The 15988-nt window shown below is 43.7% G+C and overlaps 1 protein-coding gene across 2 annotated transcripts in view; it reads left to right on the top strand.

The window, feature by feature from the left end:
• The window catches only part of LOC119187459 (neuroguidin-A), an 83952-nt gene that overhangs the window by 23251 nt on the left and 44713 nt on the right, over window positions 1–15988 (top strand). The gene's annotated exons all lie outside the window — the stretch shown is intronic.

Below are 15988 nucleotides of genomic sequence, written 5' to 3'. Positions count from 1 at the left end.
GCAGCCGTATTTTGTCGTTAATCTTGTTATCAACGGTTTGTCAGATGCGAAGCAGCTCTTTGACTAGCCTGTGTAACGTTGTCCCTCGGCGCCAGGGCGGTGCCAAGTAGGCCACGCCTTTCCTCGCAGTGTGCGCGCGTGACGTCACACTCTTCCTAGCCTGTCACCGCTCGCCGCGTGACATCTCTCTCGCCTCACCCTCTTCATCGCTCGCAAAGCTTGAGCCCACTCCTCACATCGGCATCATCTCCTCACCCATGCCGCCTCTCTCCTTGTGTCGCTGAGAAGAAGCCGTGGGTAGGTGCGCTTGGCGCCGCTGCTTGCTGCGCAATCACGCCGATGGGCGGCACACCACCGGGGTATGCTTTCCGGTAGTGTATCTTTCCCGGCCGTCGCCGACGTTGCGGGTTAGTGAATGGCTACATCACGCCTGGAACACCGACGAGGCGCATGCAAGGGAAGCCGAACACAAGTGTCGGCAGTGGAAGGCCAACGACTCTGAGGAGGTGCTAGTCAAGAACGCCGATCGCGTTGGAGAATAGAGACAGCGCGTGAGAAACACCGACGCTACACCGAGTTTCACTTCAAACTGTTCTTCCAGCACCTCCGTCGACACCCGTTTCAATCAAGTCAACGCTGTGCGCACCGCTGCTGCTTCGCATCCCATCAGGGTTCCCTTCAAGGAGATGGCCCACAGTTTTTTGATGCTTCGGTAGTAGCTTGGTGCAATGTCAATGGCAGTGTTGTGGTTGTCGTGCATGGTTGCCTCGAAGCTGGCTAAGTGCGTCGTAGTGCCATAACGCACTCTTCTGGGCGCCCCTTGAGATCACAGCAGATACTAATGTTGTGGTTAAACGATTGCAAGAAAGCTCTGAAACTCTTATATAGAGTGCGTGGGCGGTGCAGGGACAACTTGCAGAAGATATCGCCTTTAACCCCTGAAGATGAGGGAAGTGCAAAAGAGCAGCTGTTTCGAAACATTGCACGCGTGTGTATGTCAGTTGCGAAAAGCTAAGTGACCTAATTTTTTTTTTTACATTACCGAATTTTTTGCTCCTTTCGAAAAAGCCTTCATAAAATATGCCCTGCATAATAAATGCGCCCACAACCGTGCTTCGACTTTTCGAGAAAAAAAGTGCATTCATTGTGCGGGCAAATACGATACTTCATGGGAAAAATTTTGGCATTGCACCAAATCAGCTGCTTTGACACTCTATATTGCCACTGAGTGTTATGTCCTGGCTTCTTTGTCTTTACGTGATCAAGGCAGCCTCTGAGTCTTTGAATGCCTAGCAAAAAGAAGTTATTTCCAGTCATTTGTGAAATTATCAGCCTCTTGCTTTGATAATGCTTTGCATTGCAGTTGCTGACTAATCTTTGGGAATTGCTAAAAAGTCTGAAACACCAGAATTATAAGAAAATGTGCAACTTTACAGTGCAAGTGGCAAAAATAATTTTGTGTAGCATTCTTAGATTTCTGTTTTTGGCAGTAACATAAATTTCGTAAGACTAGCATGAGATGCATCAGTTTCTACATCTTGAAGGCACTGTTGGCACAGTGCCAAGCATATTGTTTCACATTATCACATTATCAGAAATGCTGCCACCCATTAGGTGTCCAGTGGTAGTCAAAATTAAATATTGCATAAGTATGTTCAAGTGTATCTAACTGGAACATGGCACAAGTTTCTCAAAGCTTTGCTGTGCGCACGTACATTTTGCCTATATTTGCACTGTGGTGGCCGTTCCAAGTGCCAACTGCCCGGATTAGCTGACACACTATATGGTAATTACAACTACCACTTTGAACTCTGATTTCAACAGCATTCCTTGGCAATCATTGAGAGTTTTCTGTAACATTGTTGGGGCTCTTAGAAACAATAAAAGTTAATACAGCTTTGTCCTTGTGGTGTCAAGCCTGAAAAAAAAAAAAAAAATTAGAGCTGATTGGCCTTGTTCGTTTCTTTTCGGTTTTCTCTTTTTTTCCTCCTCTCTTCCTTGTTCTCTTTCCAATTTTTTTCATTATTTCTATTATTGTTTTTTCTCTTTCTCTCTCTGTTTCTCACTTGCTTCCTCTTTCAATTTTTATACGGGGTTTGTGTTGTCAAGTTTCCCTAGCCATAGTAATAATGTCCGCACTAAGTGTCATTGTTTAGCCTCTCGGAGAGCAAGACGAAGAAGACCTCTTTAACACGAGCGCGTGTTCAGTATGCTACAGTTCGCATTGCAATGGACGAATGCTACCAGGTACACGTCACGAAAATGCGGTGGTGCTGTCGTCCGGCACTTAGTTTCATGTAGTAGGCAAAAGCCGCCATGCCTACTGCAGTTGCTGCTGTGTTCTCGCTGGTGTGTGCACTGTTTGTCGCTGTGCAAAGGAAAAACAGGGTTCATGCGAGTCCTTGAAATCCTTTAAAACCGCAGAATTCGAAAAGTTCGTTTTCAATGCCTTGAAAGTGCTGGAGTTTTTAGAAATCTTTGAAAATTCTTGAATTTCCTTTTTTTTAAGTAAACATTGTCGCGCATTTCACGGCACATTATTTGTGATGGCACAAATGTAGCAGGTGGCATATATAATGTGTTCATTAAAAAAGAACTGAGAACATCAGTATCTATTGCACGGAACTAACACTGTGCATTTGTGGAAACTAAGTAATACTGGAGAATGAGAAACAGAAGAAATTTTGCATTGAGAAGGAGGTGGAAATGCTTAAAAAAAAAGAAAATGAAACTAGAAGTTGTAAGGAAATGAATTACACTATCTCCCCAAAGGGGACCATGGGGAGATGCAGAGCATTGCAGTTGTTTAGCGTGAGCAGTCCGTTTTTTTCAGTCAAAGAACTCGCTAGCAGACGCTTCCTCTGCGTCGGCTTTGCAAGACAGCGTTGAGAGTAATGCCTAGAGGAGAGGGGAAGCAATGCTAGGTTAGCTGACGCTCCCTGCATCATGGTTACGAGGAAGGAGAGGGGGAGCATAGGAGAGGAGGAGCATAGGAAAGGAGAGGGATGCCCATGCGCAATGGCGGAGCGAGCACTAGTGGGTGGTAGGAGATATGTGGAGAGAATAACGCGCAGCTGCTAAAGCACTACCTGCTCCTTTGCAAGACGCGGTGGGGAGGAATGCTTAAAAGAGAGGGGGAGTGAGCATAGGTTAGCAGATGTTTCCTGCGTTGGCGATGGGAGACAGGGGAGGGGATGCCCATGCTCAATGGGGGATCGAGCGCAAGTGTTAGGAGAGATTCAGAGAGAGTAACGTGCAGCCGTAGGAGAGAAGTAGGAGAGTCGTGCATGCGTAGTGTGAGTGTGGACTATGGACGCGGGACATACCCTTGAGCAAGAGATGCTCTGCATCTAATAACAGCTACAGCAGACTCTTAATGCAGAAAAGGCAAAGGCAATTAGTGACCTGACGTGCATCATCAAGTCCAACAGCTTTAGGAAGACTGCCTAGACCAAGTAGCAGGAAATAGTGGATATTGATATGAAAATTCAGAAAAAGAAATAAGGTGTTGCATAATAACTGTCCCTTAGTTTTTCTTATCTCAATAAAAGTTTGCAATTTGTATCATACTGAAAGTGATTACAAGTGCAACTTTAAGAAATTGATTGAAAGTTGTCTAGAAAGAAAATGTCAGTAGAGCCACGTTTTTGATGTCTGCTCCAGTGATGGTACTTTTTTACAATTATATTTATTTCAAGCTCCCATTTTTCCCTGAACATGTGTTAGTTAGGTTTCTAACAAACAATGTGGTTCTTGAAAATTCACACACATAGTCTTGAAAGTCCTGGAAAGCCCTTGAATTTTTGCCGTGTAAACGAGCAGGAACCCTAGAAGAATAACTGGTGTACCGACAAGTTGTCACGATTATTTGTACGGGAAGGCACAAAGAAGATGGGCTAGGTCTTTTTTTTTTTACAGTGAAAGCTGTTATGAAATCACAACACGGTTCACGTGTGCGCCGTAGTTGTGCGTTGTCACCGGTGTGTGCGTTGTCACCGGTGTCTGTAACCACTATCGCATGAAATAATAAAAAAAACTAAATAAGAAGCACCAAGGACACAATGGGATTCCAACCCGGGTCCCCTGCATGCCAACCCAGTATTGTACCACTGAGCCACGTCAGTGCTTGGAACTCCTTTGCAAACTTGCCTTAGGCAGGCTTGATGCCAGGAAAGTAATCGCGTTAATATGAGTAATAAAGCATTTTAGGACATGAGACAAACAACCTGATGTTACATGATGCGAATTGCGCTACAAGTGGTTCGTCGAATGCTCCAGCCCTTTACAAAAGCTTGATCTTGTTCACCTTTTAACGGTGGCGCATACCCACTGTGGTTATTGTGGGGATTACAAAATATTCTGCCATAATTCATTGTAGTCAGCCATAGCACAAAAAAATTGTACAAGGTTTTTTGCAAGTGTGCAGCAGGTACCACACTTCTCCGAAGAATGACGAAGGATGACATGGTGAATGTCTGCGTACTACACAATGATTAATGGTCTAGTGGGTACCCTGCAATTGTGCTTGCAGAAGCTACCCAAAGTGTGCGAAAAAAAGGCTCTGAAAGGCCGCTCTTCCAGCTTACGCTGTGACAGTGCTGCACGTTCAGTGGAGGCCCGGCATTTTTTTTCTTTTTTTTTTCTTCAGTTTTTTGTTTACAAAAACCATCGCTCGCAGGAAGGGTAGCCGCACGAGAACTTGCCTTCGACGCCATTTTACGTTTCTCTTTTGGAGTAGCTTACCCAGCAAAAACACTTAGTAGTTCTGTCAAGCATTTGTGATTGTAATATGCCACACCGTATATTTTGGAATAATTCTTTACACGTGTAGGCATAGTGAGCATGTTTATCTCAAAGCATTTTAACACTGTGAATAGCATTGGCATATGCGAAAATATGCGAAGAATATCTCGCATTTGGGCCATCGTTGATATAACTGCAGAAGTCTTAGACTCGTCAAAATGATTTTGTTATACTCGTGTGAACTAAAGGTGTCACTCTGAACGTCATGAAGCATGTGTTTCTTTCTTCGTGGACACGGTTCAATAAAGTAGCAGCGAACGAAAATATGACTTCTATTATGCTTTTTCAGTTTATATGTGGTTGCAATTACACACCTGACTATTGGGTCGGGCTGTTCTGGCTGCGGTGATCTTCGTGAGCTTTTCACGCCTGTGAGATTTAAGAGAAAACCAGTAATTGGAAAACTTGCTTAGTCTGTTTATGGTTTGTACGCATTTCACGGCCTCGGTTGGAGCGCACAAATTGAGTCGTGGACCTGTCAGGTACGTAACGGCATTGTCCCCAGCATGTAGCTGAAGCATTATCGCAAGCTTATTGAGGTTGAGTGTTGCCGAGATCACACTGGTTGTCTGCATGAATAACTTTTTCGGCATATCTAACTTTGTTAGATGCAAGGATTTACCGTAACGATTCGTAGCTATGTATTTTTGCACTGTGCATTTGCAGCATTTGCATATTGTACCCTAGAGCTTTTTGCTGAACTGGGTCAGTCGTTCTTGCATTAGTTAACATATTAAAATGACCAAGTGTCATTTAGACTGCCGCAACAACTATGATATTTCGCCACTGAGCCACATTCCCACCATTAAGATACCTCATGTTTTGATAAGTTTCTCAAAGCTAGAGCTACAGGTCAGCAAGGCTCATATGTTAATTTCAGAGCCTCTTACAGCCTCTGCAACTTCCTCTGTTGTGGCCGTCACTTGTAACCATGCGGTAGGCATCCCAACGTGCCGTGATCGGTGTCAGATTTTGCATCGGCTGCACCATTTGTCACGTGATCACAGAGTAGAGGGTGGTAGCGTGCTTTTGGCTAGGACGGATGGGCTAGAGTGCACAAGAACTTCTGAGTGATGCAAACAGCTGCCTTGGCGTAGGCCTTTCAGCCTGGAATGATGCAGTGGTGCTGGCATCGACCAATTTTCCTGGGCGTAGGGGTGACAGGCGTGCCGCATATGCGTTGGTACCTCAGTTAGTCCTCATTAGTATTGTGTCTCGCATATAGTATGCTGCCCAGGGCAACCTCTTTCTATATTTTTCTTTCCTGCTATAGTGCTGTGGGGTTTCATGAATACTATTTGGGTGAAAATAAGGATGATTCAAGATAGTTTTTACCTATTATCATTGTGGTTGCCACTGACCACCTTAAAGCGGCGCTGCGCATTATGCAGTACTGTATGTACACTTTGTGATGAGGAACCCTCTAGCCGGCATGCATAGGGAGGGGGGGGGGGGAAGAGGAAAAAAAGAAAAAGGAATACTTTGCGAACAGAACGAGTAATTCTTGGCCCTTTTGTGAAAAACACCAACGCTCAAATCAAGTAGAGGCCTGGTTGCTTCAGGTTGGGTTCTATATATGAAAACGAAAAATCACGCTTTGCTGACATTGTTTGGAGAATAGTAGAGCCTTTTTAAAAGCTCTCTTGTGCTTTAGAAGATTGTAACGCATTCATTGTGATAGTGCACACAAAAATGCTCATATGTGTCTACTGCAGAAAAACCTCTTTAGTAGAACATTCTGACAGGATACCTTGAGTTTAAAAAAGGCTGTACCACTGCATAGCAAAAGGAAGTACTAATAATAATGATAATGATGGCATTAGTAATTCATATCGTATAAATATATGGATTTCATATTTTTACTAACAATCATACAATGGTAATAAAAAATTCTCAAAAGCATAAATTTTAGAGCCAGAACACAGAAGACAGCATAAAAATGCAGAAAACAGAATAGGAGAGCTAATGTTATGTTGCAAGCAATACTAATTTAATGACAATGTGTTATAGTTACAAAATCTAAAAAGACACTAAATTGGAACAATGGATCTGTGCAGATAAATAAATCGTAGTGTGACAACTTTAAAATTGTTAATTTTTTTCTCATTGGCACATTAATGGTGGAGAAAATCAGTATTAAAATTTCATTTTTAAGTTTGCACTGAAATTTCTTAACGTGACATCACGAATGTGAGTTTTTTTTTTTCCATATTTTAGCAAGCTTTGCTGAATTATACATGTTGAAACTTGATATGTCAAACCTATGGTGCCCTCAGAGATTAATGTACTTAATTTTTACGGATTAAAAACTACATGGGGCCAAGTAGACACCGACAAAATTTATAAGGTCATGGCAATTGGGGCGAGAATTTTGATGTGTTGTTATTTTTACGCCTTTTGGCACTTATGAAGTGTTTCGCGGCAAGTGTAGTTATTTCAGAATTGTTTAAGGGACACTAAAGTCAAATAACAATTTACATCAGAGTGAAAGCTCAATGTATGACAACATCTAAAGTGACAATGTTATCAACAAAGGTGCCCTACTTACCGAGAAATTAAAGTAAATGCACAAGAACACAAGCACCACAGTAGGACATTCTCAAAATGACATCAGACGGGCCGTCTACAATTAATCGCTAGTAATAGATCTGGCTGCACTAAATGAACCTTCTGTGCACCAAGACATGCAATAAAATGCTGCTTGTTCGTTTTTGTTTGATTCATGGAAAAAAGAACCGCCGGACGTTACTATGGTGAATGATCCGAGTGGTTCAAAAATTCAGTTTTCGTGTTGGTACATTGAACATGTGGTGCCATCTAGCTTGGCGCAGTTAAACCAAAAAACGTCGGCCATGGCCGCCAAGGGCGGATGCGCGTGCCCGCCATCTCGGATGTTATGGTTATTGCTGCTATGGCTCCCACTGCTTTCTGTGTGATGCTACTAGTGCAGTAAAGCCGGACAACATTGTCCACGGCAACAGTGACGTGAGCCGGTCCGGTGAGTCCGCTTGTTGAGGAGGGTAAGTTGAAGTGCTCTAACCCGATGCAAACCACTAAAACGTGATTTTATTTCAAAATAGGCCCTTTCTTGGCACAAAACCAACACTACGAGGTTTCTGGAGTGCTATTTCAACAATCAATGTCAACTTAATACTAGCCTTTAGTGTCCCTTTAAGGGGTGATTTACAAATGTGAGAAAAATCGCTTTTCTCTTTGGTGTCTCTTGAAAACTTAGCAGTGCAATAAAGTACCGTATTTACCCGCATAATTTACGTCCTCGCATCATTTGTGCACGCCTAATATTTAGCCAGCGTTTTTGAAAAAAAATATATTTACTCGCATATCTTGTGCACCCCGACCTGCCCAAGCCAGCTCGCCGGCGCGCGCACCTTTAGACATTTCGAAGTTTTTCGGCCTGGTGCGTGCCTCGCCAAGCACACGAGCGCAGTCAAACATGCTGCGAGTGTAAAGTCGCTTCTTTCGAGGATTTCCCCAGAACTAGGGTCCCTAAGACACCGCAGCAGGTTGCTGAAACTGCTCGAGCGTTTGGCTCCCACTATCTCCCAATTTCTGCCACCGCAATAATGGCGAGAATGCTTGCTTGCGTCACGGCACAGACGACTTTCTGCATTGGAGGCGCGCGAGGGCCTCTTGCGCCAATTGTTCCCCTCGTTCTCCGCACCCGCGCTGTAAAGCATGCTTGATCGATTTCGGAAGTTTAGGTTTTGCCATCCGGCCGACAGGTTTTGATGGCTCCTGAGCGATGGGCTACAATAATTATATATACGGTGAAACTGAAGCTTGCTGTTGTAAATTTCGCCGAAGAAAACGGGAAGCGTGCCGCCAGAAAGCACTTCAAGGGGACTTACTTCAACGTGACAACTAGCACGATCAGTATACGAGAGAGCAGAAGAGTGGGCAAGTTTCCTGCCTTAAAGGAGGCCTTTTCAATTATTTATAGATGCCTAGTTCTTCCGGTATCGCCGTGTCATGAGACTTAGTTTCTCCTAGCATTGTCGAAAGAGCTTCCGATCTCGCTCGACGGAACCGAGGACTATGCACTTAGGGAGGGCGTTGGCAGCGGCCGCGACGATAATTCCCAATCGGATTTCGCGACCAGTGATTTACGTTAGACCGCGCGTGACCAGATCTGACTGGTTAAAGTACGCGCTAATTCTTTAAAAATGAACAAGTATACTTCGTTTGTGCTATAATTTATTTCTTTTTATAATGTATAGACTGCGCCTGCTAGGACTGTGACACAATATTTCGTAAGCGGTCCCGAAATCCCTACGTAATTTGTGCACCCCATGCTCAGGGCCGTGAAATCGCAGGGAAAAGTGTGCAAATTATGCGAGTAAATAAGGTATGCACAATAAATTACAGCATTTTTATGCTCCTGCAGCAATTTATAACCAACCCAAATACAAGTGTCGCTTGAATTTCTTCATTTTTCATTCTGAGACTTGTTGAGACCCTCGATACAATAATATGCAAATAAAGTGCAACTTGCACAGTACAGGCGGCGTCAAGTGGTTTCACAAGCCAGTAAATGTTTCACTCCGAAAGAATTAGTCATTATTATGATTATTTCGGAGCCCTAAAAAGGAATAATTTCCGGCTCTGTTGCACACACGGACATCCAGTTCGGGAACCTGGCGTGCATAAGTGGTTTAAACGCTGTTATTTCACCATTTCATGAGCAAAAGCGAGATGCTGGCCATGCCACAGAGCCTCACAGAGAAAACCAAACAGGAAGATTGGGCAGCGGCAGCGCCGCTGTTACTTTCCCCACTGGTGGGGACAGGTACAAGCAAGGGGAGAGCGTTCCAGTTGCGACACTCAAAATTTCTAGTACACCTTAGCTGGTTGAAGCCTATGTGCCTAGACGTCATTGCAACAAACCTACATGTATCGACAGCGCCTACTGCTATTTACAACTATAGAGTAGGTCTGTATGTGGTTTTGCCTGCATTAATATCATCATAAAGGCTCTTGAAGAACAAGACGTAGAAGACATGCATTAATATTATCGGGGTGCTTGAAGAAGAAGAGGAAGAAGACTTCTCTTTGGCATGGGTGCATGCTCAATATGGTACAGTTGGCTATGCTTAGGACAACCAGTGAGCCTTCTAATCAGGATTCTAACTCAATGTGGTGCAGCTGTCGCATGTGCCAGTGCATTATTTTCTCGGCACAAGCATTATGGTACATGTGGTTTTGCCTGTGTTATGCCAAAAGACGATGACAGCATACGATCACAGTATACGACAGCCCGGCCCCCTAAATTGCTTCACGCTTAAAACATACGCGACTTTTTATTTGTCAAATCTCTGGTCTTGAAGGGTTACCAACTCAGAATTTTGTGGTTGAGGTTGCCTGCAAGATCGATTCCCGTGAACATGAATAAATCATCTGCAAAATATCAACAGTGTATTTAGCTTGGAAGCTATTTTAAATTATTTTTGAAGTTTGCATGAACGATCGACTCCCTCGCACTATTCGCACCCTCAAAGGAGGCCCATGGTAACCCCCATACTTCCCTCATGTGACCATGCTGCAACAAGTTATGATGACATTATTGCTGCCATTTTTAATGTGCCGCATTTTCACCAGCAGACTACTACTCGGCTGCTCCTCGCGATCCTATGACCATGACGCCCGAGTTGAAAGTTTTGTGTTTAGCAACATTGCTGTCCCGTTTCCTATTTGAAAAAACTTCTGTATGCAAGTGCATTACAGTTATATGTCCTGACAAGGTCGAGCATTGCACCCGCTAGGTGGTGATAGTCGCACCCGGAAACTTTGCAAAAGGTTGCCTGCAAAAACTTTTTCATTTGATGTGTCTATTTTGTCATAGAGGTATTAAGCGCATGCAATAAAGCGTGTGCATTATGGGAGGATTTTATCAAATCGAAAATGTGCATACAGTCAAACCTCGTTATAACAAAGTTGAAGAGGAAGTCGTAATTGCTTTGCTATAACCATTAGTTTGTTATAGCCAATATCTATTTCTACCGACAATTAGCCAGCAAGAGAGAATATACTCGCCAACGAATATCACAGCAGCCCACCGCGCAGAGAAAAACGGCTGTCGGGAGGGGAAAAAAAAAGCAAATTGATAAAGAACAATGCACTTTATTTCCGCCAAATTCAGCACACCAGCTAGCAGATCACTTTGAAGAAAAATAGTCCTTAATAGACTTTCGCCGATTCTTCCTCACGTGAATGACCGTTTTTTCAGCTGCAGTAGCTATTTCGAGTCCATCCTCATCGTCATCCTTAGCGCCAAAGAAGCGGCACAGCAGGCCTGTCGTATCCAGTGCTTGCGCAGGCGTCGGTATATCGGGTTCGCCAACATTATGCTCCGGGTTGTCCACACATTCATCACTGTTGTCATGCACCCCCGTCACCACACACACAATTTTCGCATCTGTCACCGCATCAGCATCGGCACCGACGTACATGCAGAAAGTGTTGCAGTCAGGCACAACGCCGGCGTCTAACCCAGAACGTTTGGGCCTGGTTGCCCGTGGCAGGTTGAAGTATGAAGTATCGAGGCGGGTTGAAGTATGAGGGGCTGGAAAGATATGAGACTGGGCGAAGGATGAGTTGCTGTGATAAAGTGAGTGAAAGAACGATAGTTGAGTATGTCGCCTGCGCATGGGAAGTTTGGTAAGGCTAAGGTCCGATTTTAGTAAAGAAACACTTATGTAACGAGAGTAGGATGATGAGATGAACTGAGCAGCTTTATTCTGTACCATTTCGAGCATGTTAGTAAGACCGATTTGGTGAGGATGCCATATGATTGAAGCGTATTCTAGGGATGGCCGAACTAATGAATTAATCCCGGCTGCGGTGGCTGCATTTCTGATGGAGGCGGAAATGTTGTAGGCCCGTGTGCTCAGATTTGGGTGCACGTTAAAGAACCCCAGGTGGTCTAAATTTCCGGAGCCCTCCACTACGGCGTCTCTCATAATCATATAGTGGTTTTGGGACATTAAACCCCACATATCTATCAATCAATCGAACTAATGAATTGAAAGCGCGCAGTCTTGTGTTCTTATTAGTGAAATGCAAGCGATGTTTTGAGAGGCTGAGTTTCTTGAGAGCCTTATTAGTAGTATACTCTATGCGAGCAGTCCAGCTTAGATCTGAAGTGAGTATTACGCCCAGATACTTAAATGACGTGACTTTTTCTATTATCGAATCGTTTATTTTATAAGAGCTATAGCATGCAGAAGTGATATTAGTAAACATGTGGTGCTTGGTTTTTTCGACATTAATTTCCATTTGCCATTTGCTGCACCATTCTCCTAACCTGGTAAGATCCTCTTGTAGTTCTGCAACATCATCTGTGGAAGTTATTTTCCTATAAACAACGCAATCATCCGCCACAAGACGAATTGATGAACTTGTGTTAGATGCAATGTCATTCGTGTATACTAAAAAGAGAAGAGGACCCAGCACACTGCCTTGTGGCACACCAGATGTTCCTCGGGTAGGATGAGATATGCAGTTGTCAAGTTTAATTGACTGAGACCTGTTGTTTAGAAATTCTTGTATTCATGCAGTCGTTTTCTGGTTGAGGCTGAGGTGACTTATTTTTAGCATTAGCCGGTTATGGGGAAAACGATCAAAAGCCTTAGAAAAGTCTATGAAAAGCGCGTCGATGCAGATGGACATATGAAGAGCTGTGTGCAAGTCTGTCACGAGTTCGAAAAGTTGAGTCTGACATGATAATTTTTCTTGAAAACCATGTTGGGTTTGGAGAAGTAAATTGTTACGGTTGAGGTGACGCATGATTTGGGAGTGTATGATGTGCTCTAGTAACTTACACGAGATAGGCATGAGTAAAATAGGCCTATAGTTGTGGGGGTGATTGCTGTTGCCGGACTTAAAGAAAGATGGGTATCACATTAGCCAATTTCCAGTCATCTGGTATATAACCAGAGTCAAAGGATTGCTGGAAAATGAATGCAAGTAACTTAGCTGAATGTTGACAGGTTAATTTAAGTAGTTTGGCGCTGATGCCATCGGGGCCGGGACTGGTTTTAAGGGGAAGTCTACTGATAGCACTAGCTACCCCGTGCTCTGTTATTAGGATTGCTGGAAAAGGGTATTCAGTGGGCAGTTGTGACAGTGAAAGAGAATCATTCAGTGGAAGTTCTTCAGTGAATACCGTAGTGAAAGGTTTGTTGAATTTTTTAGCGGAGTGTTCTACTGATAAGGTGCTGCTGTCTGCCCTCATTAATACTGCTGTTGAGTGGGTGCTTTTGGGGTTCACGATATTCCAAAATTTTTTTAGGGTCTGTTTTCATGAGGTAAGGTAGCGTTTTGTTAAAGAATTTATCTTTCCCTTGAAAAATGATACTGTGTGTCTCAGCTGAAATGTTTTCTTAAGCTTCCCAATCTTGGGGACAGTTCGAGCGACTTGCTTTTCTGTAAACCCTTTTCTTCTTGTTCAGGGCGCGTTTTACGTCTCGCTTGAATCATGGGTCATCTGATCTAGAACGTATTGTTAGTTAAGGAATTTCTTTAAGTTTATTCCGGAACAAACACCAGTTTACATTAGTTTTACGGTCGTCAAAGTATTCGTAAAATTCCGCTGCGAAAGTGTGTAGCATACTGTTAATTTTTGTTGTGTCGGTACGCGCATAGTTTAGCAACTGTTTTTTAGTTTTTTATTTCCTTGCAGTAAGAAGTGAAACTAAGCAATGGACAACCCTGTGATCACTGATTTTTTCTAGCACGCATGTACTGCAGATTTTGGGGCTGTTAGTTAGGACCAAGTCTAAAACCCGATCCTTCCGCGTAGGTTTATGTACAAGTAGTGTTAGATTGTGATAAAGGAGCAGCTGAAGAAATCGAATACATTCAGATCAATTATTGGGATGAAGGGCAACAGAGTGGACCAATCTATTTCTGGATAATTAAAGTCACCACCTACGAATAAAAGTGAATTAGGAAATTTCTGTGTAACTTGTTCAATGGCTTCACCAAGAAGTTCCGGAAACTCTGAATTGCTGTCAGGGGGTGGATAACAAGCACCAATGATGCAAGCAACATGACCAATGTGACATGATGCCCAGACTATTTCGAGAGGTGAGTCCACTGAAATTGGAGAGGGGTGGTATAATTCGTTTATTGCAACAATCACACCACCACCTCGGGAGCCGGTTCTATCTTTTCGGAAGATGATGAGTGACGATGGTAATGAAAGTTCGCTGCTTGTGACGTCCTCAGACAGCCAAGTTTCGGTACCGATAATGATTTCTGCAGAGCACGTGTGCATGACGTCTTTTAAGATGTCAGTCTTATGGTATACGCTACAGAAGTTAGCCAAAAGCATCGAAAATGAGTCACTGGGTGAAGGGCGCTGATTATGTGACGCTAAACATCATTTAGCAGATCGTTCAGGGTCTGAGGACACCTGAACCGCAGAGCCACTGGCTGGGTCAAAGTGATAAACCTTGCCTTGTAGGTGAAATTTGTTAAAACGCACTGAAAAGCGGGGGTTGTCAGTACGGTTGCTCTTGGTGAAGTCCCGAAGTTTTTTTCTTGCGAACTGAACACTCGGCGAGAAATCTTCTTCAAGCCAAACTTTTGGTGTTTCCAGGTTTTTAAGCTTGTACGAGTTGCGCAGGGCATCTATTTTAGATTTAAAGTTTAGACACTTAACAATAATCGGACGCTGAAAGCCGGGACGACGTTGGCCAAAGCGGTGTGCCCTTTCGATATCTCCAGCTGTAATCTTAAGGTGGTTAGTGAATAAATCCGTGATGATTTGCTCTGTCTCTGTGTATTCTTCGTGATCACCGTCAGGAAGGCCTTTGATGATAAGGTTGTTCCTCCTCATTCTGTTGTTCATATCAACTATTTCAACTAGCTGTCCACTTGTCTTGCTTATATTCGACTTGACTTCATTCACAGATTCAGTGACAGCGTCAAAGTTGTCTTTGAACTTTGCCACGCTGTTAAAAGTTTTTTCAATGGCCGTGACACGAGTCTTCAAGGCAGTCAAGTGCTGTTTGATATTATTCAAACTTTTTGTTGTCTCGTCATGACATTCTTTTATGAGGGTGACCACATCCTCATTCCTGGGGCCTGGGTTAGCTTCCACGTCCCCCGCGCATAGCAAAAGCAAGGTAAGACACGTTAACGCCAAAAACAGAGACAGCCTGGGGCATAGCGCGCTGATTGCAGTTAGTTTCAGCTGAGACTGAACATGGGGGAAGCTCTTAGGTTCACTACAAGCAGAGAACGGGCCGATTCGAGCGCAATAAGCACACAGGTCAACACCCATCGTTACACAAATTGCGGGGATCCACAGCCACAGAGGTTATTAGCAAAAAGGCTAACCAGATAAATAGTCTACCTATAACAGGAGAAGGCATAAGCCAAGCAAGATGACACTTGTGGCCGCGAATCCCACATGGAAACCGACTGTTCGGCGTTAATAAGGCTTGTGGTGGCGCTGCAATCATGTGACGTCACGGGATGCGTCACAGACTCTTCCGGTGCTCAGATCGGGCGAAATGAGATGGCGGTTGCGTGTAGCTTTCGTTGATCGGCTGATTCCTGGCGGCGACGAGCAAACTGCACGGGGCAGGATTCGATGATCTATAACAGGAGAAGGCACAAGTCAAGCAAGATGACACTCGTGGCCGCGAATCCCTCATTCATGCGTATTATATTCTAAAGTAAAAGTTTATTTACCTTGACGGCACAACCAAACAGCGAAAGAAAGAAGCAGACGACATAAAAGTGGCAGAGGGAACACTCGCTTTGTCGTCTGCCTGCCTAGTTTAGCAGCCGTTGGTTACTTTTTTCGCTTCGTAAAATTGTGCATCGAAGCAGAATGTTCCAGAGTTCAATAAAAAACGTTTCTGTGGAATGAAAAAAATAAATAGCTTATTATGTGCTCTTTAAGTAAGAAACCAATCATTTTAGCGTGAAGTCAGACGCGTCTTCGAGGTATACAAATTCGAGTCAAATTCGAAGCTCACATATCCTGTCATTTCCTTGCATCCAACAGCTCACTAGCACCAGATTTCTCTCTAGGCAAGTTTGTGAGAAACTCTATGTTGGCAGGGGAATGCAAGGCGCAAGTTTTGAATTACCGCAGCCGTGATGAGACGTAAACCGTCGCGTGCTATAAGATATTGAATTGACGTATACCAAA

The sequence above is a fragment of the Rhipicephalus microplus genome, chromosome X, assembly GCF_043290135.1.
Source record: "Rhipicephalus microplus isolate Deutch F79 chromosome X, USDA_Rmic, whole genome shotgun sequence".
Lineage (NCBI taxonomy): Eukaryota > Metazoa > Arthropoda > Arachnida > Ixodida > Ixodidae > Rhipicephalus > Rhipicephalus microplus.
Note: the sequence above shows the minus strand (reverse complement) of the source record. Positions and strands in the feature narration are given on the sequence as shown.